Source organism: Sus scrofa, chromosome 15, assembly GCF_000003025.6.
Source record: "Sus scrofa isolate TJ Tabasco breed Duroc chromosome 15, Sscrofa11.1, whole genome shotgun sequence".
Lineage (NCBI taxonomy): Eukaryota > Metazoa > Chordata > Mammalia > Artiodactyla > Suidae > Sus > Sus scrofa.
This window is the reverse complement of record NC_010457.5, coordinates 64,597,369-64,619,436: the sequence shown is the minus strand read 5'-3', so window position 1 is coordinate 64,619,436 and position 22,068 is coordinate 64,597,369. Positions and strand designations below refer to the sequence as shown.

At 36.2% G+C, this 22,068-nt stretch overlaps 1 long non-coding RNA gene across 1 annotated transcript in view; it reads right to left on the bottom strand.

The window, feature by feature from the left end:
- The window catches only part of LOC102166560, a 172,556-nt gene extending 152,198 nt beyond the window's left edge, over positions 1 to 20,358 (bottom strand). The window contains exon 1 of the long non-coding RNA XR_002339475.1: positions 19,842 to 20,358. This is a non-coding gene — a long non-coding RNA (uncharacterized LOC102166560). The remainder of the gene's footprint in view (positions 1 to 19,841) is intronic.

The window sequence follows — 22,068 nt, the reverse complement described above, 5'->3', positions numbered from 1 at the left end:
ATGAGCTGTTTATATACGTTGGGTATTAATCCCTCATTGGTCATATCATTTGCAAATATTTTATCCCATTCAAGATGCTTCTCTATAATAACATTTATATGTAGAGCCTAAAAATACATTAAACTAGAGAATATAACAAAAAACAGACTCACATATATAGAGGACAAACTAGTGGTTATAAGTGGGGAGGGAAAACGGGGAGGGGACATTTAGGAGCAGGGGAATTAATAGATACAAACAATAATTACAAAATAGTTATAAAAATAAGAAACAAGAATATATTGTATAACACAGGAAATATAGCCAATATTTTATAAGCTATAAATGGAGTATAATCTTTAAAAATTAAGGATCACTAGATTGTACACATGTAACTGATAGTATTGGACAGTAACTATACTTCAAAAAAATTAAAAAGATACCCAACAACAATAATAAAAGTAGTACACAGAAGTTCTCCCAGGAAGAGCACCCTGGCCCTCCCCACTACATACAGCAGCTTAGAACTAGATCTTGGGCAGACAGATCCTGGGAGAAGACTGCCACAGAGATAGCCCAAATCTCAGGTGCCAGCACACTGACATCAATTCCTGCACCCACAGTATCTTAATCCGCAGCCCCAGCCTACTTCACAGTAGCCTTGCACTAGGTCCAGGACATACACAGCAGAAAGGGATATAACCTTGGGCTGTTTCTGAGCTGAAACGTGGATGTCTACACAGGTACCACAAAGGTTCTCTGTGATCATACTTGTTTCAGCAATTACCTCCTTTGGGGAGTTCACACACTCAAGGTCAATGGAGCATGACTGAATCTGACCCTTAGTACTCATAATACAATAATTGAGGAGCAGACCCCACCCCAACAGGGCAGCTATAGTCACAGAACAAAGGAAGCCCCACCTCATATCCTGCACAGGCTCTGGCTACTAAAACACCAACCACACCCCCTATCAAGCCAGCACAAGCTGTAGAAAGAAGTGGCTGGCATCCATGCCCAAACCAGACCTTGCACCAAAAACACTAGATAAAAAGTCTCACCAAAAACACTGGATATACGGTTTAACAAGTATACTCCCACATAAAAAACACCACTTCAAGACCACAGTAGATAACTGTTTCTCCTAAACATATATATAGAGAGAAAGTTAAGTGAAATGAAAAGGCAGAACTACTCCAAATTTAAAAAATAGGTATCTCCTGAAGGAGAAAATAATGAAATATAGCTCACTAGTCTACTAGAGCATGAGTTCAAAAGGAGGTAATAAAAAAATGCTAAATGAATTAAGATTATCAATAGAAATGCAGATCACTAACAAGGAACTAGAAACCATAAAGATGAACTCAAAAACAGACAATTCGATTGCCAAGATAAAAATCAATCTTAAGATGAATGAACATACTAAATGACAAAGAAGAACAATAAGTGATCTGGAATACAGAATGGAAATTATCCAATCAGAACAAAAGACAGAAAGACATATTAAAAAAATTAAAGTGACATATAAGATCTATGAAATAATATAAACAACACCAATCTACCTATAACAGGGTTTACAGGAGGGAAGGGATCAAAATGTATTTGAAGAAGTTATGGCTGAAAAATTCCCAAACCTAAATAAAGAAATAGATATCCAGATAGAGGAAAAAGAGAGGGTCCTAAACAAGATGAACTGAAACAGACCAACACCAAGTCATTTCATAATTAAAATGGAAAAAGTTAAAGAGCAGCAGGAGATAAACAGAGTCAGTTATTAGGGAACCTCCATAAATACTATTAGTTGATTACTCTCCAGAAACCTTGCAGGCCAGAAGAGAGTGGCATAATATATGCAAAGTCCTGAAAGAAAACCTGAAACCTAGAATATTTTATGTAGCAAATATTATCATTTAGATAGAAAAAGAACTCAGATAAGCAAAAACTATAAGAATTCAGCAATAATAAAACATCTAAAAGAAATATTGAAGGGTCTTCTCACAGTGGAAAAACAGCAAGAATCTATTAGAAGAGGAAAGATCACAATACGAAATGCAAATATATAAAAGGGCCAAAGATCACTTAAATAAGACAGTAAACATAGATTTTTAAAAAGTGCATAAAAACAATTATAACAAGAAGAATAAAAGGACAAACATGAAGTTGTAAATAGAACATCAATATTACAAAATGAGTGGGTATAAGAATGTAGGTCTTTTAGAATGTGTTTGAATTTTTCTGGCTATCAGTTTACAGCAAGTAGATCTGGGTTAGCATACTTGGTCTATGTGGTAACCAAAAATCAAAAATATACAACAGATTCACACACAAAAAAAAGGAGTTCAAACATTACAAAAGAAAATCAAGTAATAATGAGAAAAAACAAAACAATGAAGACCTACAGAACAACTGGAAAATAAGGATTAAAATGCCAATAGGTACATACCTATCAATAATTACTTTAAATGTTAGTGGATTAAATACTATGATCAAAAGATACAGAGTGTCAAAAACCAAGAACCTACAATATGTTGCCTACATTGACTCCCTTCAAGACAAAAGACATAACCTGAAAGTGAGGGCATGGAAAATGATATTTCATGCAAATGGAAATAAGAAATCAGGTATAGAAATACTCATATTAGACAAAAAAAGACTTTAAAACAAAGGCCATAACAAAGACAAAAAAAGCCATTGTATAATGGGATTATATAAAGGGATTATGTTTGTTAACATGTGTACACAATGTAGGAGACCCTAAATATATAAAACAAATACTGACATATAATTGTATAAAATACAATATGAGACTTTAAATACACCTCACTGACAATAACGGAACAATCATTAGGACAGAAAATCAGTAAGACAACAGAGATCTTGAATAACAAACTAGACCAGTTAGACTTAATTGACATCTACAAGACATGATAAACCCCACGACCTCTCCAAGTGCATATGGAAAACCCACATTCTTTCCAAGTGCACATAGAACGTTTGACAACACACTGGATGAAAAAAGGACCCTCAACAAATTTGACAGAAATTATTTCAGGGATCTTTTCTGATTATAATGGTATTAAACTAGATATTAACTAAAGAAAAAGTGATAAGAACACATGGAGACTAAATAACATGCTACTAAAAATGATGACATCAAAAAATAAATCAGAAAATATCCCAAGACAAATGAAAATGAAAACACAAATTTCCGAAAGCTATGGGATATAGCAAGCAGTTCTAAGAAGGAAGATCATAGTTATGCATGCCTTTCTTAAGCAGCAAGAAAATTTTCAAATAAACAAACTAACCTACCACCTAAAAGAAATAGAAGATGAACAACAACAACCCAAGTCAGTAGAAGGAAATAAAGAACAAAGAGTAAATAAAGAGATTAAAAACTCATAGAAAAGATCAATTAAATCAAGAGCTGGTTTTCTGAAATGATAAACAAAAACTGGCAAATCTCTAGCCAGACTCACCAAAAATAAGAGAAAGAACCCAAATAAACAAAATGATGAATAAAAGAGGGAAATAACTGATGCCACAGAGATACAAACTGGACAACCTAGAAGAAATGGACAAACCTCTAGAAATATACCAGCTGTCAGGACTGAGTCAGGAAGAAACAGACAATTTGAGCAGACTGATCACTATAAGTAAAACAGAACCTGTAATAAATAAAGCTTCCTGCAAACAACATCCAGTACCAAATGGCTTCACTGGGGAATTTTACCAAACAGATAAAGAAGAAGTTATACCTGCCCTTCTCAAACTATCCCCAAAGATTGAAGAGGATAGAGTACTTCATGTTATAAGGTCACTATCACCCTGATACCCAAACCAGACAAAGACACTATAAAAGAAGAAAATTACAGGCCAATATCGTTGATGAATATAGATGCAAAAATCCTCAACAAATTACCCAAACCAAATCCAACAATACAAAAAAAGATCATACACCATGACCAAACTGAATTTATTCCAAAGTCACAGGGATGGTTCAACACATGCCAAAACCAATGTGATATGCCACATTAACAAAAGGTAAGACAAAAAAAAAAAAAAAACAACAACAAAAAAACCCACATCATCATCTCAATAAGTGCTGAAAATATTCGTCAAAATTCAACATCTATTCATGATATGATAAAAAAATTCTAAGTGGATATTGGGGAACATCTCAACATAGTAAAAGTAATTTATGACAGATCCACAGTCAGCATCTAATACTCAGTGGTGAAAAGGTGTCCCACTAAATTCAGGAAAAAGCCAAGGATGCTCATTATTGCTACTTCTGTTTGACATAGTATTGGAAGTCCAAGCCACAGGAGTCAGACAAAAAATAAAAGGACTCCCAATTGGAAAGGAAATAGTAAAATGTCATTGTTTGCAGATGACATGATACTCTGTATAGAGAACTCTAAAAATCTCTACACTAAAACTACTAGAAGTGATAAGTGAATTCAGCAAGGTAGCAGGATATAAGATTAATACATAGAAAATATGTTGCATTTCTTTATACTAATAATGAAATATCAGAGAGAGAACATTTTTTAAAAATCCCATTTAAATTGAATTGTGTCAAAAAAATAAAATGTCTAGGGGTAAAGTTAACTAAGGAGGTGAAATACCTATACTGTGAAAACTACAAAACACTGAAGGAAATTAAAGATGATTCAAAGGAATGGAAAGATATCCCATGCTCTTGTATTGGAAGAATCAACATTACTAAAATGACCTTACTACACAAAGCATTCTACAGATTTAATACAGTCTCTATCAAAGTACTGAGGACATTTTTTGCAGAACTAGAAAAAATGGTAAAATTTTATTGAATCAAAAACGACCCCGAGTTGCCAAAGCAATCCTGAGAAAATAAAAATCCCTTATGACTTCAGACTATACAATACAGTTACAACAATCAAAACAGCATGGTATTGGCACAACAACAGTTACATAAATAACATAATAGAATAGCCCAGAAATAAGCCCATGAACTACAGTCAATTAATCTATGACAAAAGAGGCAAAAAATGCAAGAGAGAAAAGACAGTCTCTTTAACAAGCAGTGTTGGGAAAGCTGGACAGCTATATTTACATCAATGAAATTAGCATACTCCCTCACATCATATACAAAAGCAAACTCAAAATGGCTTAAAGATCTAAATATAAGACATATAAGATATGATACCTTAAAACTCCTAGAAGAGAGTACAGGCAGAACATTCTGACATAAATCACAGAAACAATTTTCTTAGATCAGTCTCTCAAGGCACAAAAAATAACAGCAAAAACAAACAAATGTGACCTAATCAAACTTAAATTTTTCACAGCAAAGGAAACCATCAACAAAATGAAAAGACAATTTCGTTCAATTTCTCATATTCCTACAGAATATTTTTAAATGAGAAAATGTTGAAAGGAGAAAATATTTTTAAATGATGTGACAGGATGTTAATATCCAAAATATACAAACAACTCATATATCAAAAACACAAGCCAATCAACAATGAGAACTGAATAGACATTTTTCCTAAGAATATCTACATATGGTTAACAGATAAGTGAAAAGATGCTTAACATTACTAATTATTAGAGAAATACAAATCAAAACTACAATAAGGTATTATCTCACACCAACCTGAATAGCTATAATCAAGATGTCTACAAATAATAAACACTCTAGAGGATACAGAGAAAAGGGAGCCTTAGTATACTGTTGATGAGAATGTAAATTGGTGCAGTCACTATGGAAAATAGGATCCGGGTCCCTTGGAAAAACTAAAGCACCATATGATTGATCCAGCAACCCCACTCTTGGGCTTCTATCTGGAAGAAATTAAAACTCATAATTCAAAAAGATACACGCACCCCAATGTTCATAGTATCACTATTTACAATAACCAGGATAGGGAAATAACCCAACTGCCCATGAACAGACAATCTGCTTAAGAAAATGTGATATATATACACACAATGGAATATTACTTGGCCATAAAAAGAATGAAATATTTGCAGCAACATCGATGGACCTAGAGAATATTTGCGAAGTAAATCAGAGAACTACTATATATCAGTTATATATGGACCTTAAAAAATGTAAATTAACCTATATACAAAACAGAAACATATACACAGACTTAGAAAATAAACTTATAGTTGCAGAAACATATACACAGACTTAGAAAATAAACTTATAGTTAAAAGGGAGAGGTAGGAGTGGAAGGACACATTGGGAGTATAGGATTAACAAACAAACTACTATACATAAAATAGATAAGCAACAAGGATTTACTGTATAGCAAGTAATTTATATTCAGTATCTTATAATAACCTATAATGGAATATAATCAGGAAAAAAATGTTCTTAGGATGTAGTGTACAGCATGTTGACTACAGTTACTAGTACTGTATTACATAATTGAAACTTACTAAGAAAGTAGTTCTTAAAAGTTCTCATCACAAAAAGTATATAAAAATGTGAGGTGATGGTTGTTAACTAAATTTATTGTGGTTATCATTTCATAAAGTGTAAATGTAAAATCATTACTTTGCACACCTTAAATATGATGTTACATGTCAATTATATTTTAATAAAGCATGGAAGAGAGATAAAAAGATTGTCAGTAACATATTTTGAATCTAGCCATATATAAAAATTAAGTTGATTTCAAGAATGTAAGTTAATCATTGAAAAAAATCAATGTATTTCATTATATTAAAAGGGTAATAAAATACCATGATTATTTTAGTAGGTATAGAAAATATATTTGACAAAACTTATGATAAAAAGCCTCAGTGATAGGAACAGAAGGGAATTTTCTCAACCTGACTAAGTGGCATCCATAAAGAGCCTACAGCTAACATCATACTTAAAGATGAAATATTACGTTTCTTTTTCCAAATGACTGGAACCAGACAGGAACATACCTTTCTATCTCTCTATTTAGTGCTATACAAAAGGTCCCAGCCAGGCAATATGGCAAGAAAAAATAAAAAACAGATTAGAAGGGAAGCAGTAAAAACTATATTTATTCCTAAATAACATGATCATGTAGACAGAAAATTCTAAGGAACATAAAAATAGCCAGTAGAATAAATAAGTTTAGCCAGACCAATTTATAATAATCAAATGTATTTTTATATACTAGCAGCCCATAGTTGGAAATAGAAGTGAAAAACAGCAGGTGGAGAGGAAAATGGCAGAGTAGTAGGACGTGATACTCACCTACTTCCACAAATACACTGAGAATGCATCTACCTGTGGAACTATTCACACAAAAATTTGCTAAACAATTTTTATGAATTATGATAGAGCAAGTAAAACTTAATGAACCCACATAGGACAGGAAAGAAAGAAAGAAAGAAAGAAAGAAAGAAAGAAAGAAAGAAAGAAAGAAAGAAAGAGAAAAAAGAAAGAAAGAAAAAAAGAAAAGAAAGAGGAAAGAAGTTGAGACAGGATCTGCACTCCCTAGGAGGGAGCTAGAAAGAGGAAAAGCTCCTGCACCCTGGAAAATTTCCCCCAACAGTGAAGAGATCAGCTGGGACAGAGGAGAAAATTTAGAGTATTGGAGGAGAACACACCAACTGGTGTGAAGCAGTTAAAACAGGAACAATCCTTCACAAACAATCAGTGCTATGGCAACCAGCAACCACATGCTGGTGCCAGAAAATGTCATGGACTAAAACCTGGGCCTTAGAGATCAGACTCAGAGAGAGACCTATGACTTGGTTATGTGGGAATAAACTGGGTTTGGCCATGTGGAAACAGCCTGGAGGGACTAGAGAATAGGGTGAGCACAATTCAGGGCATAAATTGAGGCAACACCATTGGATTTAGAGTCTATGTGACATTGTTTGGGATGCTGGAGGGAAGCAGTGGGATCCACCACTATAGCCTTGTTCCCAGCGAGTGCTTTCAGGCTGCAGGACACTATCTGCTTCAGCTCTCATAGCCACTCAGCAGCAGTGGCTGCCTAGCAACAGCCGGGGAGCAGCCCTGCCCTTAGGGCTACAGAGCACTGAGAGCAGGTGGAATTATGGCCCAGGAGAATAACAAGCTCTGCCACTCCTGCTAGTTGTTCCTGCACTAATGGCACCCATTCCATGCCAGGAGAGTTGAGAGAGGGTCACAGATGCACATTCCTTGTGGAGCCACAAACCACTCAATCAGGAAAAGCACAAGTTCCATGGCTCTTCCCAGTGGCCTTGTGGGGGCCCACACTAGCAGTACCTGTTCAGTGCCGGGGGTGTTTCAAGAGGGCTGCCAGCACCTATTTCCTACAGGAACCATGGGCTGCCCAGCTGGAGAAAAGCTTGGGCTCTGTGGTTCCTGCTGGTCACTGTGTGGGGGCCTGCACCAGTGACACTGCTTCCATGCCAAGGGATCTGTGGGAGGCACACTGGTGTACATTCCAATCGATGGCGACTACAGAGAGCACTCCTGCTGACAGCCTAGTGCAGGGAGGGTCCACCAGAAGTACACATCTTGCAGCTACAGAAAGAGGCTTTTAGCAACAATTAGGGAGCAGCCCCCATCCTTGGGCCTACAGAGAGAAATCCCTAGTTTGGCCAAACAAGGGGAGTGACTGCAGAATTGCACCTGCTGCTACAGCTACAAAAAGCAGTCCCCAGAACATCCCCAGCAAAGGGAGAGGCTGCCAGAGCAACAACTGTGGACATTGTAAGCTAGAGGAAATAGTCCTGAGATCTACCTGGTTGCAGGAGGGGTTTCAGGGACCACTGATGGTCCTGTGTGCTACGAAAGTAATCCTGTGAACTATGAATCACTTCCAGATCCTCACAGACTCCATCCCTAGCAGCCACCCAGCTCAAGGAGAGGTAGTGTGATACTGCTGCTCCCATAACTTACTCTGCATACATGTGAACTGCTACCACTCCTGAGAATTCCAGGACTGGGCACCTGCTGCTTCATCTACATACCTGCTGTCAAGGGAATGATAGAAAGGTAGACATTATGAGATGACAAAGGAGTAGCTTTTAGATAAAGGAAAAAGACAAAAATACACAAAAACAACTAAATGATGAGGATTATAGGCAATCTACTTGAAAAAGAATTCAGAATGATGATAGTAAAGACGATCCAACATATTGGGGAAAAAATGGATACACAGATAAAGAAGTTAAAAGAAATGCTTAATAAAGAGCTAGAGGATTTAAAGAGCAAGCAAACCAAGATGAATGGCACAATATCTGAAATGAAAAAATATGCTAGAAGGAATCAATAGCAGGATAATAGAGGTAGAAGAATGAATACATGAAGTAGAAGACAGAGTGGTGGAAATCACTTCCACAGAAAAGAGTAAAGAGAAAAGAATGAAAAGAACTGAGGAGAGTCTAAGAGACCTCTAGGACAACATTCAAAGTAATAACATTTGCTTCATAAGGGTTCCAAAAAGAGAAGAGAGAAAGGGCCAGAGAAAACATCTGAATAAATTATAGCTGAAAATTTCCCTAATATGGGAAACACTCAGGTTGAAGAAGCACAGAGAATCCCATACAGTATAAACCCAATGAGAAACACAGTAAGACACATACTAATCAAACAGACAAAAATTAAACACAAAGAAAAATATTAAAAGCCATAAGGGAAAAGCAACAAATAACATACAGGGAACTTCCATAAGGATAACAGCTGACTTTTCAGCAGAAACCGTACAAACCAGAAGCGAATGGCAAGATATATTTGAGGTGCTGAAGAGGAGAAACCTAGAACCAAGCATACTCTACCCAGCAAAGCTCGCACCCAGATTTGATGGAGAGATCAAAAGATTTACAGATAAGCAAAAGCTAAGCAAATTCAGCACCTTCAAACCAGCTCTACAACAACTACTAAAGGAACTTCTCTAAGCAGAAAAGAAGTCGCAATTAGAAACAAGAATATTACAAATGAAAAAGCTCACTAATAAAGGCAAAGATAACATAAAAGTAAAAAAATCATCCATTGAAAAATATGATATCAAAACTAGCAAGCATGAGGAGAGGACAAATGCACAACACTGAAAAGGCATCTGAAATTGAGAGTGCAGCCAGAAAAAATTGGGCACACATATAGATGTTTATTTCAAAATATCAGGAACCACAAATAAAAAAACTATGGTGGACACACACATAAAGAAAAAGCAATCCAAACATAACATTAAATATGGTCAGCAAATCATGAGAGAAGACAGCAAAAGAGGAAGGGAAGTAAAAATACCCAAAATAGCAATCCAAAAAAATTAGGAAAATGACAAGAAGTACATACTTACCCATAATTACACTGAATGCAAATGGATTAAATGGTGCAACTAAAATACACAGACTGCCTGAATAGATACAAAAACAAGTCCAATATATATAATGTTTACAAGAGACCCACTTTGGATCTAAGGACACAGAGACTTAAAGTGAGTGGATGGAAGAAGTATTACACGCAAATGGAAATCATAGAAAAGTGGGAGTAGCAATACTTATATCAAACAAAATAGATTTTAAAATAAAGAAGGTCACAAGAGACAAAGGACATTGCATTATGATCAAAAGATCAATCTAAGGAGAAGATATAACAATTGTAAATACATATGCACCCAACATAGGAGCACCATGATATATAAGGCAACTGCTAATGGCCATAAAAGGAGAAATCAACAGCAACAGCATAATAGTGGGGGACTTTAACCCCCCCCCTTACACCAATGGATAGATCATCCAGACAGAAAATCAACAAGGAAATACAGGCCTTAAATGACACACTAAACCAGATGGACTTAACTGATATTTATAGAACATTCTATTCCAAAGCTGCAGAATACATATTCTCCTCAAGAGCACATGGAACATTCTCCAGGATAGATCACACCTTGATAGATCAAGCCTTTGTAAATTTTAAAAAACTGAAATTATTTCAAGCGTTTTTCTCTGACCTCAATGCTTATGAGGCTAGAAATCAACTACAAGGAAAAAAAAGCAAAAAACACAAAACTCCTGGAAACTAAACAACACACTACTAAACCATCAAGAGATAACTGAAGAAATCAAAGAAGAAATCGAAAGATGATTAGAAATAAATGACAATGGAGACAACAATCCAAAACCTATGGGACACAGTAAGAGCAGTTCTGGGAGGAAAATTTATAGCAATACAATTTAATCAGGAAAGAAAAAAAAAAAAAACTCAAACCACTTAACCTTACATCTAAAACATATAGAAAAGGAAGAATACACAAAACCCAAAATTGGTAGAAGGAAAAAAATCATAAATATTAAAACAGAAATTAATAACATAAAGAAAAGGAAAACAATAGAGAATATCAATGAAACCAAAAGTTGGTTCTTTGAAAAGATCAACAAAATTGATAAACCTCGGTCTAATCAAGAAAAAAAAGGGAGAGTGTTGAAATCAACAAAATTATAAATGAAAAAGGCAAAGTTACAAGTGAGCAGAGAAATGCAAAGGATCATAAGAGACTAGAATGAGCAACAGTATGACAAAAAATGGACAACCTAGAAGAAATTGACAGATTCTTAGAAAGGTACAACCTACCAAGATTGAACCAGGAAGAAACAGAAAATATCACAAGTGCTGAAATTGAAAATATGATTAAAAAACTTCCAACAAACAAAAGTCCAGGACCTGATGGCTTCACAGGTGAATTCTATCAACAATTCACAGAAGAGTTAACACCTTTTCTTCTGAAACTCTTTCAAAAAAATTGCAAAGGAACACTCCCAAGCTCAGTCTATGAGGTTACCATCACCCTGATACTGCCAGACAAAGATGCCACAAAAAAGAAAACTACAGGCCAATATCCCACATAGATGCAAAAATCCTCAACAAAGTACTAGCAAACTGCATCCAAATATTTATTAAAAATATCATACACCATAATCAAGTGGGATTTATCTTAGGGATGCAAGGATTTTTCAATATCCACAAATCAATCAATGTGACACACATCAACAAACTGAAAAATAAAAGCTATATGATCATCTCAATACATACAGAAAAAGCTTTTGACAAAATTCAACACACATTTATGATAAAAACTCTCCAGAAAGTGGGCATAGAGAGAACCTACCTCAACATAATAAAAGCCATATATGACAAACCCACAGCTAACATCATTCTCAATGGTGAAAAAATTAAAACACTTCCCCTAAGATCAGGAACAAGACAAGGATGCCCACTTTCATCACTGTTACTCAACATAATTTTGGAAGTCCTAGTCATGGAAATCAGAGAAGAAAAATAAATAAAAGGAATCCAAATTGGAAAAGAAGAAGTGAAACTAACACTGTTAGCAAATGATATGATATTGTACCAAGAAAGACACTATAAGAAAACTGTTAGAGCTCATTAATGAATTCAGTAAAGTGGCAGGATACAAAATTAATATACAGATATCAATTGCATTTTTCTATACTAAAAATGAAAGATCAGAAAGAGAAATTAGGGGAACCATCCCATTTATCATCACATCAATGAGAATAAAATACCTAGGAATTAACCTACCTAAAGAGAAAAAAAGTCCTGTAATCTGAAAGCTATATGATACTGATGAAAGAAATCAAAGATGACACAAACAGATGGAAAGATATACCATGCTCATGGACTGGAAGAATCAATATTATCAAAATGACTATACTGCCCAAGATGACCCACAGATTCAATGCAATCCCTATCAAATTACCAAGGACATTCTTCACAGAACTAGAATAAAATATTTTAAAATTTGTATGGAAACACAAAAGACCCTGAATAGCCAAAGCAATATAGAAAAGAAAAAAAAGGGAACTGGAGGAATGAGGTTCCCTGACTCCAGATTATACTACAAAGCTACAGTCATTGAAACAGTATGGTACTGTCACAAAAACAGAAGTAGACATCAATGGAACAGGATAGAGAGACCAGAAATAAACCCAAGCACCTATGGTCAACTAATCTATGACAAAGGAAGTAATAACATATAGTGGAGGAAACATAGTTTCTTCAATAAGTAGTGCTGGGAAAACTGGAGAGCTACATGTAAAAGAATGAAATTAGAACATTGCCTAATACCATACACAAAAATAAACTCAAAATGGATCAAAGACCTAAATGTAGAGTTCCCATCATGGCTCAGTGGTTAACGATTGCTACTAGGTACCATGAGATTGTGGGTTCAATCCTTGGACTTGCTCAGTGGGTTAAGGAACCAGCATTGCCATGAGCTGTAGTGTAGGTCACAGGTGTGGCTTGGATCTGGTGTTGCTGTGGCATAGGCCAGTGGCTACAGCTCTGTTTAGACCCCAGCATGAGAACCTCCATATGCTGTGTGTGCAGCCCTAGAAAAGCCAAAAAAAAAAAAAAAAAAAAAGAAAGAAAGAAAGAAAGAAAGAAAAAAGAGAGAGAGACCTAAATGGAAGGCCAGATACTACAAAACTCCTGGAGGAAAACATGCAGAACACTCTTTTGACATAAATCACAGGAACATCTCCTTGATCCACCTCCTAGAATAATGACAATAAAGATGAAAATAAATCAATGGGACCTAATTAAACTCAATAGCTTTTGCACAGCAAAGGAAACCATCTTAAAAAATGAAAAGATAAGCCACAGAATGGGAGAAAATCTTTGCAAATGATGCAACTGATAAGGGCTTAATCTCCAAACTATATAAACAACTCATACAACTTAACAACAAAAAACTAAACAAACCCAAATGAAAGACCTAAATAGACATTTCTCCAAAGGAGACATATAGATGGCTAGCAGGCACATAGAAAAAAAGTTCAACATCAGTTCTCTAATGACTAGAGAAATTACAATGAAGTACCTTCTCATACCAGTCAGAATGGCCATCATTAACAAGTCAAAAAATAGCAAATTCTGGAGAGGGTGTGGAGAAAAGGGAACCCTACTGAACTGTTTGTGGGAATGTAAACTGGTACAACCACTATAGAAAACAGTATGGAGGTTCCCAAAAAAACTAAATATAGAACTACCATATGATCCAGCAATCCCGCTCTTGGGCATCTATCTGGACAAAACTTTCATAGAAAAAGATACATGCAATCCTATGTTCACTGTAGCACTATTCACAATAGCCAAGACATGGAAACAACCTAAATGTCCATCAACAGCTGAAAGGATTAAGAAGATGTGTTGCATATATACAATGGAATATTCCTCAGACATAGAAAAGGACAAAATAATGCCATTTGCATCAACATGAATGGAATTACAGATTCTCATACTAAGTGAAGTAAGGCACAAAGAGAAAGACATATACCATATAATATCCCTTATATGTGGAATCTAAAATATGGCACAAATGATCCCACCTACAAAACAGAAACAGATCATGGTCATGGAGAGAAGACTTGTGTTTGTCAGGGAGGAGGGGGAATTTAGGGTTGGTTAGTTGTAAACTATTATAATTAGAATGGATAAATAATGGGGCTTTACTGTACAGCACAGGGAACTATGTAATAGTCTCTTGGATTAGAACATGATGGAAGATAATATGAAAAAAAGTGTGTGTGTATACATATATACATATATGGCTGGGTCACTTTACTGTACAGAATAAATTGAGGGAACATTGTAAATCAACTACACTTTAATAAAAAAATTATAAAAAATAAAGTCATATTTTCAGGTGATTTTTTTATTATATTGTTTGCATGAAAAATAAAAATCAGGAAATAAAGTAGATATAAAAAGGAAGAAAAACAACATGTACCACTAACAAGAGCATCAAATAGCATCACATTTGATATTGCTAATGGGAATATAACAACTCAGGTACCTGCATAAAAGAATTAAGAGTCCATATGCAAACAGTATAAAAATATTTATACTTATGTTAGTCATAAAAACTTAAAAATAAAATCTAAGAGATATAGAAGTCTATTAAAATAGAAAGTAAAAATATTTTTCCTCTCCAATCACATTTTCTAGATATATCCACTGTGAATAGTTTGTCATATCATTCTGAACTTTTCAATGTATAAGCAAACACATATATGATACTGCTATACAATCTGTTTTACCATAGCACAGCATAGCATGGACATTATTTGTGTTAATAACTTTATTTTTCCAAACAGCTCCTGACGGTACTGTAATTTACTTAATAGATTTAATTTTTTGGGGGGGAGCCCACACCTGCGGCATATGGAGGTTCCCAGGCTAGGGGTTGAATTGGAACTGTAGCTGCAGGCCTACATCACAGCCACAGCAATGCCAGATCTGAGCCACATCTGTGACCTGCAGCACAGATCATGGCAACACTGGATCCTTAACCCACTGAGCGAGGCCAGGGATTGAACCTGCATCCTCATGGATACTAGTCACACTTGTTTTTGCTGAGCCATAACAGGAACTACTAAAATTTTTTTCAAATATTTTTATATTTTTTGGAAGGATACCCAAATTTAACAGTAGCTATTTTTATATAATTTTTTAATTGTCTTTTGAGGGCCACACCCACAGCATATAGAGGTTCCCAGGCTAAGGGTCGAATTGGAGCTGCAGTTGCCGTCCTACACCACAGCAATGTGGGATCTGAGATGCCTCTGCAACTTACACCACAGCTCACAGCAATGCTGGATCCTCACTCCACCTACTGAAGCCAGGGATTGAACCTGTGTCCTCTTGGATGTGAGTCAGATTCGTTTCTGCTGAACCATGACAGGAACTCCCTATACAATTTTTAAAGGTTACTTTCCACTTACAGTTATTACAAATATTGGCTATATACCCTGTGTTGTACAATCATCCTTGAGCCTATCTTATAATCAATAGTTTGCATCTTCTACAACCTCATCCCTAAATCTCTCCCCGTCCTCCTCACTGATAACAACTAGTTTGTTCTTTATATTCACTTCTGATTCTTTGTTATATTCACTAGCTTTTTCTATCTTTTAGATTCCACATATAAGTTGTATCCTACAGTACTTGTCTATGTTTGACATTTCACTTAGCATAATGACCTGCAAGTATATCCATATTACTGCATATGGCAAAATTTTTAATTTTTATGACTGAGTAGTATTCCATCAGCAGTACTAGCCATTCTAGGCTACTGTATATACATATATATGTATGTATATACACACACACACACACACACACCAAATCTTCTTTATCCATTCTTCTGTTGATGGTCACCTAGGTTGTTTTCCATATTTTGACAATTGTAAATAATGCTGCTATTAACATTGGGATGCACATATCCTTTTAATTACTATTTTTGTTATTTTTGGATATATATACAGGAATGGAATTGCTGGATCATATGGTAGTTTTATTTTTAGATTTTTTAGAAAATTCCATACTGTTTTCCAGAGTGGCTGCACCAACTTACATTCCCACAAACAACATGCAATGGTTCCTTTTCTTCACATTTTCACCAACATTTGTTATTTGTGTTCTTTTAGATGATAGCCATTCTGACAGGTGATCTCTCATTATGCTTTGATTTGCATCTCCCTGATGATTAGCCATGTTGAGCAGCTAATAGATTTCTTATTAGACAATGAGGTTATTAGTATTTTACCAAGCAGAACACACTTGTATAGTTTTATATACTTGTGCAAAGTATTCTTTATAAATGAAATTTTAAATTCTAATAGGTACTGTAAAATTGCCCTTTAATATTTTGCTAAGTACTTATCTATGAATAATATTATTAAAAAGTTACTTTCAAATTGGATAATACATAAGCAAATGTGTTTATTTTTCTTCACTGATCAACTTTGAAAAAGCTTTCTCTTTTACTTACAGCTGGGTAAGTTAGGGAAGGCTAGTAGTTCATAAATAAGCTACTTTGTAGCTTCAAGATCCCAGTCTAGGTACACTAAATGTCACTTGTAGTTGTTATTTATTGAGCATTTCTTACTTCAGACATTTAGAAATACCTAGGGCCCATTATTTTAAAGGTGAAATTCAAGTCTAAATAAGATTAGTAGAATTCATTTTCTTGATTTTAATTTTATCCTTATTGTTTCTTTTAAAGGTCTGTTCTTTAATCTACTGATTAACCTTGGATTAGTGCAATTTTTCCTTTATGCACTTAGTTTTACTAAGAATGGAATTCTCTCTTCTATATCTATCTATTTCTAAGAGCTAAAGCAACATTTGAAATATCCTGGCTGGAAGAGGAAGATTTTTCAACCAGGTGGGAATGGAGTGAAAACAAATTAACTTTTATATTAATGGATGCTAATAGGCACTTACAATGATAAGAAATTGGTTAAAATCATTATCATTTAGTAAAACCCTACTGTGTGCAGAACACTGGTAGGCTTTAAACAGACTGTGTACTTTATCACCCCATTAAGCATTTGGTAGATGAGATCACAATCTTTAGTAAACTGAAGCCCTAAAAAAAATTGCTTACACAAGCTCTTTCACCTTAAGAGAAGGTAACTACTTAAGGCTATTAATTGGCAGATGGTCAACACAGGAGTCCTGTCTATCTTTCTTTAAGGTGCAAGACCTTTATGGGATAAGGGAGATGAATATTTGCTTTTCCTTGACCAAAACCATTAGGCTGCTTGAAATGTAAGTTGGGATACATAAGCAGTTTTTATTATATGATCTAAACTCTTTGAGCCCATACTCTTGCAGCTATTAAATGAAAGAAATACACAAATTAACATAAAGTCTTTGGATTTGTCATACCCTTTCTTCCTCCTGACAGCCTCCTAGCCCAAGAGGACCTGATGTATAGCTTCAACAAGGACAAATGCTTTATTTGTACTTGAAGTATCAGTATTACAGGAAAGTAAAGGCCACTCAGACATAGTTGACTGGGGAGACTGACTCCTTAATAGATTGAGGTTTGAGAAAACATGACTTTCTCAGTTCCTGATCTGAAACTGTGAATTTAAAATTGGTACCCCCAGAACAGAATTTCCTGGTAATGACTCAAGGCTTCATATATCAGGTTCTGTATCACTTGATAAACCTCTTAAAGACTCCAGGTAGTGGTTTGTAGGCATAGGCATGGGGAGGAAGGGCAGCCAGGAGGGGTGGGGGTAGCAGAGGGGTAGCCAGGACAGGTCATTTCACAGTTCTATCAGACAAATATCAACTACTGTTAAATGTGGGCAGTAGTGAAACAAAGCAGGGCCCTATGGGGCTCCTGGGCACAAAAGGCTTTCTGTGTCCCCTATTTCTTATTTTTAGAAAATGGGCCTCGTTTAGCCTTCCCAGAGTTCCAAGGGGCAGGTTCAGACAGTTGCTGATCAGGGAAGGAAGGGGATGCAAAGACAAGGGAGGAACAGTCAAGAAACAATAGTATAGGCTTGGGGCAGGATCCTGGTTCCCTCAAGGGACACACATGATGACAGGCATCTTATACACCTGAGATAAAAGTTATATTCCTTATGCTTCTTTTAGAAATGAATAGCTTAGAAATGAGTAGTTTAAAATTGAAAAGTTTGGAGCCCTTGTGTTTCTCCCTCATTTGACTGTACCCTAATCATGATCACCTGTAAACTAAAGATTAGCCACCCTGAGCACAACTGCCTCTGGATTAAAGGTTATAAGCACATGATATTTTACGGGAACTTTCCTAGTTTATTGTGATCTCTGATCAATATGCCCTTTTCACAAATATTGTTATTCTAGTTAAAGTCAAGATGCCATAGCCTGAACACCACCACCAGGATCACGCTAAGATCTCCTGACACCAGCTTCGACGGCTAAGATTCCCCAAAAGAGAGAATGCATGTTTGTCCCAAAACTGATTCTTGTCTGCAACCCTATTTTTCTCCTTTCGACTATACAGCTCCCCACATTCATACCCCAAAGGAGGGCCTGATCTTTAAGGCATTAGCCTGCTATGGCCCCCTTTGCCTGCCAAAGCAACAAAACTTTTTTTCTCCTTCATGCAAAACAAGTGTCTCCACATTTCTACTCACCACTTGTGGGCAGAGGCCAATTTTCGGCAATAGTAGCTCAATGTAGAAGATTCTAATGAGAGGTGAGAGACTGAAATCTAACAACGGTGCTGTGTAATAAAGAGACTTTCGAATTTGTTTTTCTTAAGGTTGATTTTTCTAATGTATAAATTCTTTATGAGTGAGAGACTCAAATCACTAAAGCACTTTCTCTTTTATACATGCAATGACTAGTTTTTTTATTCAAAAATTTCACTCAAGGACTTCCCCTGTGGCCTACAGCAAAAATTTCACTCAACATATAACTACTGGGTCCTTGCTCTTTGCAAAGCACTGAAATACACACTAGAAATGGTCTCTGCTCTCATACAGCCTAGAATCTCGTGTTGGAGACAGACCTTTTTATATTTGCAAATGGAAGTTACTGCTAAAAAAGAGAAAGGAATTGGATCTACAAAGTGAAGAAGTAGGAGCTCACTGGAGGAAGTGATGTTAAGGGAGTTCTGAAGGAAGAAGTAGAGTTTAATCACATACACGGGGAGCTGAAGGGGGAGGGGAGGGATTCAAATATGAAAAATAGCCAAGGCAGCTGAGAGTTGAGTGCTGAGGCCAAGCTAGCCCAGAAGGCTTGAGTCTGGCTGTGCAGGCCCTGCAGCCATGGTAAGGGTTTTGTTTATTCTAAGAATAATGATAAATCACTGAAAGGTTTTAAGTAGTGAAAGAATGAGAGCAGGGTTAGCTATGCTGTAGAGAATGGATTACGACCCCCTTTACTCGTTTCTTCTCCAAAACTTTACGAAGAATTTACTGATTAGGCACTGCAGTTAACCAAAACACAGAGAATATAGTCCTGCTCTCGAAATGCTCACAGTCTAATTGAGGGGAGTGGCATGTGTTTGGGGTTTTTATTGCTGCTATAAAAAATTATGACACATTTAGGCTGAAAACAACATAATTTTTCATCTTACCGTTCTGAAGGTCAGAAGTTCTCAAATGGATTTCCCTGGGCTGAAATCAAGATGTGGGTAGGATCATGGTCGCTCTGAAGGTTCTAGGAGAGAAATGTTGTTTTTCCATTGTTTAGCCTCTAGAGACTATATCCCTTGGTTTGTGGTTGTGCAACTCCCACGGCAGCTTCTGTGGTCAGAACTCCTTTAACATGGCTGCCTTCCTTTTCCCCTTTTTAGAACCTTGTGACCTCATTGGGCACACCTGGATACTCTCCCAGCTCAAAGCACTTCATTAATTCCATCTCTAAAATCCCTTTTGCCATGTAAAGTTACATATTCACAGGTTTGGGGGATTAGGACATGGCCATCTTGGGGGAGGGGCACTACTCTTTCTATCACAGCATGTAATTAAATGATGGACATAAGGCTGAAGGGGAAGGTTTGAACCAAGACCAGAACATTTCTCCAATTTGCCTTATTTTCGGTAGTAACCTAAGAGTATACTGCCATGATTCTGCCAAGGACAGTTTCCTTTCATGTTTTAAATCAGAGTAATTCTGGAATATTTTTATGTCTTAATCAAAAATAAATCTATAGAGAATTTTTCAAATCATCACTACAAAGAGACAAGCCTGATTGTTTTTGTGATCTGGTAAACACAAAAACCCTGGTGAAATTTGCTGGCTCTAAGTGTAAACTGAATGGAGCACAGAGCAGCACTTCCCAAACTTAATGTACATTCAAATCTGGTTTAAAAGCTGATTCATCACATAGGAGTGCAACCTGTAATTTTGCTTTCTAAAGTGCTCCCAGGTGATGTCGTGCTGCTTATCTGAGAACCACATTTTGAATGAAAAGGACTGAGAGTTCTGTCAAAAACCCCCCTACCACATACAGAGAATATATGGAGTGTATAACTTGGGAAAGAAAACAGTCATTAGTTAATGAAGAATGTCAAGGTTTATGTGTGCACGTGTGTAAATGAAATAATTTGTTAACTAGTTGTCCTATTTCATTTGAGAGAAGATCTTAATAGGTATGCATTTTAGGACAAAGGATCAAGAAATAGAGGAAAGTTTTCTGCCTGTGAACTTATCTGGTCTGGGTTAGAAAATAGTGAAGCTTTTATTCCTCTAGGGACTATTAGAGATAAACCATTCTGTCTTACCTAATCTGCCCGATAGTTGAAGCAGTTCAGCCAGTGATGTGCCAACGCTGGCAAGAACAAGTGGTTGTGAAATACTCAGCAGTTCTGTGAGTTGGTTGTTAACCCACTGGTAGCCTGATATCATTCCTGGTGGGAGTATTTACACCATGGAAATTGATAAGTGCTACAAAGAGTGCTGGCTTGCTTTCTTGCTTTCCCTCAGGGAGCTGGTTTACTAGCATACCACTGCCACAAACCCACTATTTCTTTTAATTTGTACGTTTTAGCAGCTGGCAGGTGGTATGTTGGATCTAGACTCAGCCCTCCTCCCTGGCCCACATGCCTGTGTCAGCTTCAATGCCTGCCCCCTCCATAAATACAACTCTACATGTGCAAGTAGCTTCACAGGGCATCCTCTGAAACCAAACTTCTTCTAGTTTCCCAGAGCTGAGTTGTTATTTGGGCTATAAGTGAATTTCTCAGAAGTCATTTAATGTACTTAGAATCACAGACTTCCACTTGAATTTTTGGACTTTTCTTATGAGATGTTCTAAGGGTATTTTGGAACAATCCATTTATTTACAGATCACTCCTTTTAGAAAAAAAGTTGGGCCAGTCATGATATTTATTCTGCCATTAGTGCTCTAGTCTGAAGAGGAATGGCTGAGAGGGAGCATGCAAAAATCAAGCCTGGTGAATGTGCATGGGAAATGGGAGCCCTAGGGTGTAGCTGGAGCAGGTGAGAATGGAGTTTCAAGGATGTAGTATTTGTGCTTGTTGGGGGAGGGGTTGTGAACAGGTATTAAGAGGTAGGGAATAGGATGGGGGGATAGAAGAAAAGAAACAAAGGTGAGAGTTTGCCCAGAGGCCTAATATTATTTGGTTAAGCCTCAACATTTATGTATTATTTTTAACCAATTACTCTGACACTAGGCAGTTTATAAAGTGATTTTATGAAATTATCTAATTTAATTGTTTCTTATCATATCTATAAGTTAGTTGAGATGGAATAAATATTCTCATGTACTGATGAAGAAAAAAAAAAGTTTAAGGGGCTTTCCCAAGGTCATAGAGCTGGTATGAGGCCAAGCTGAGTTT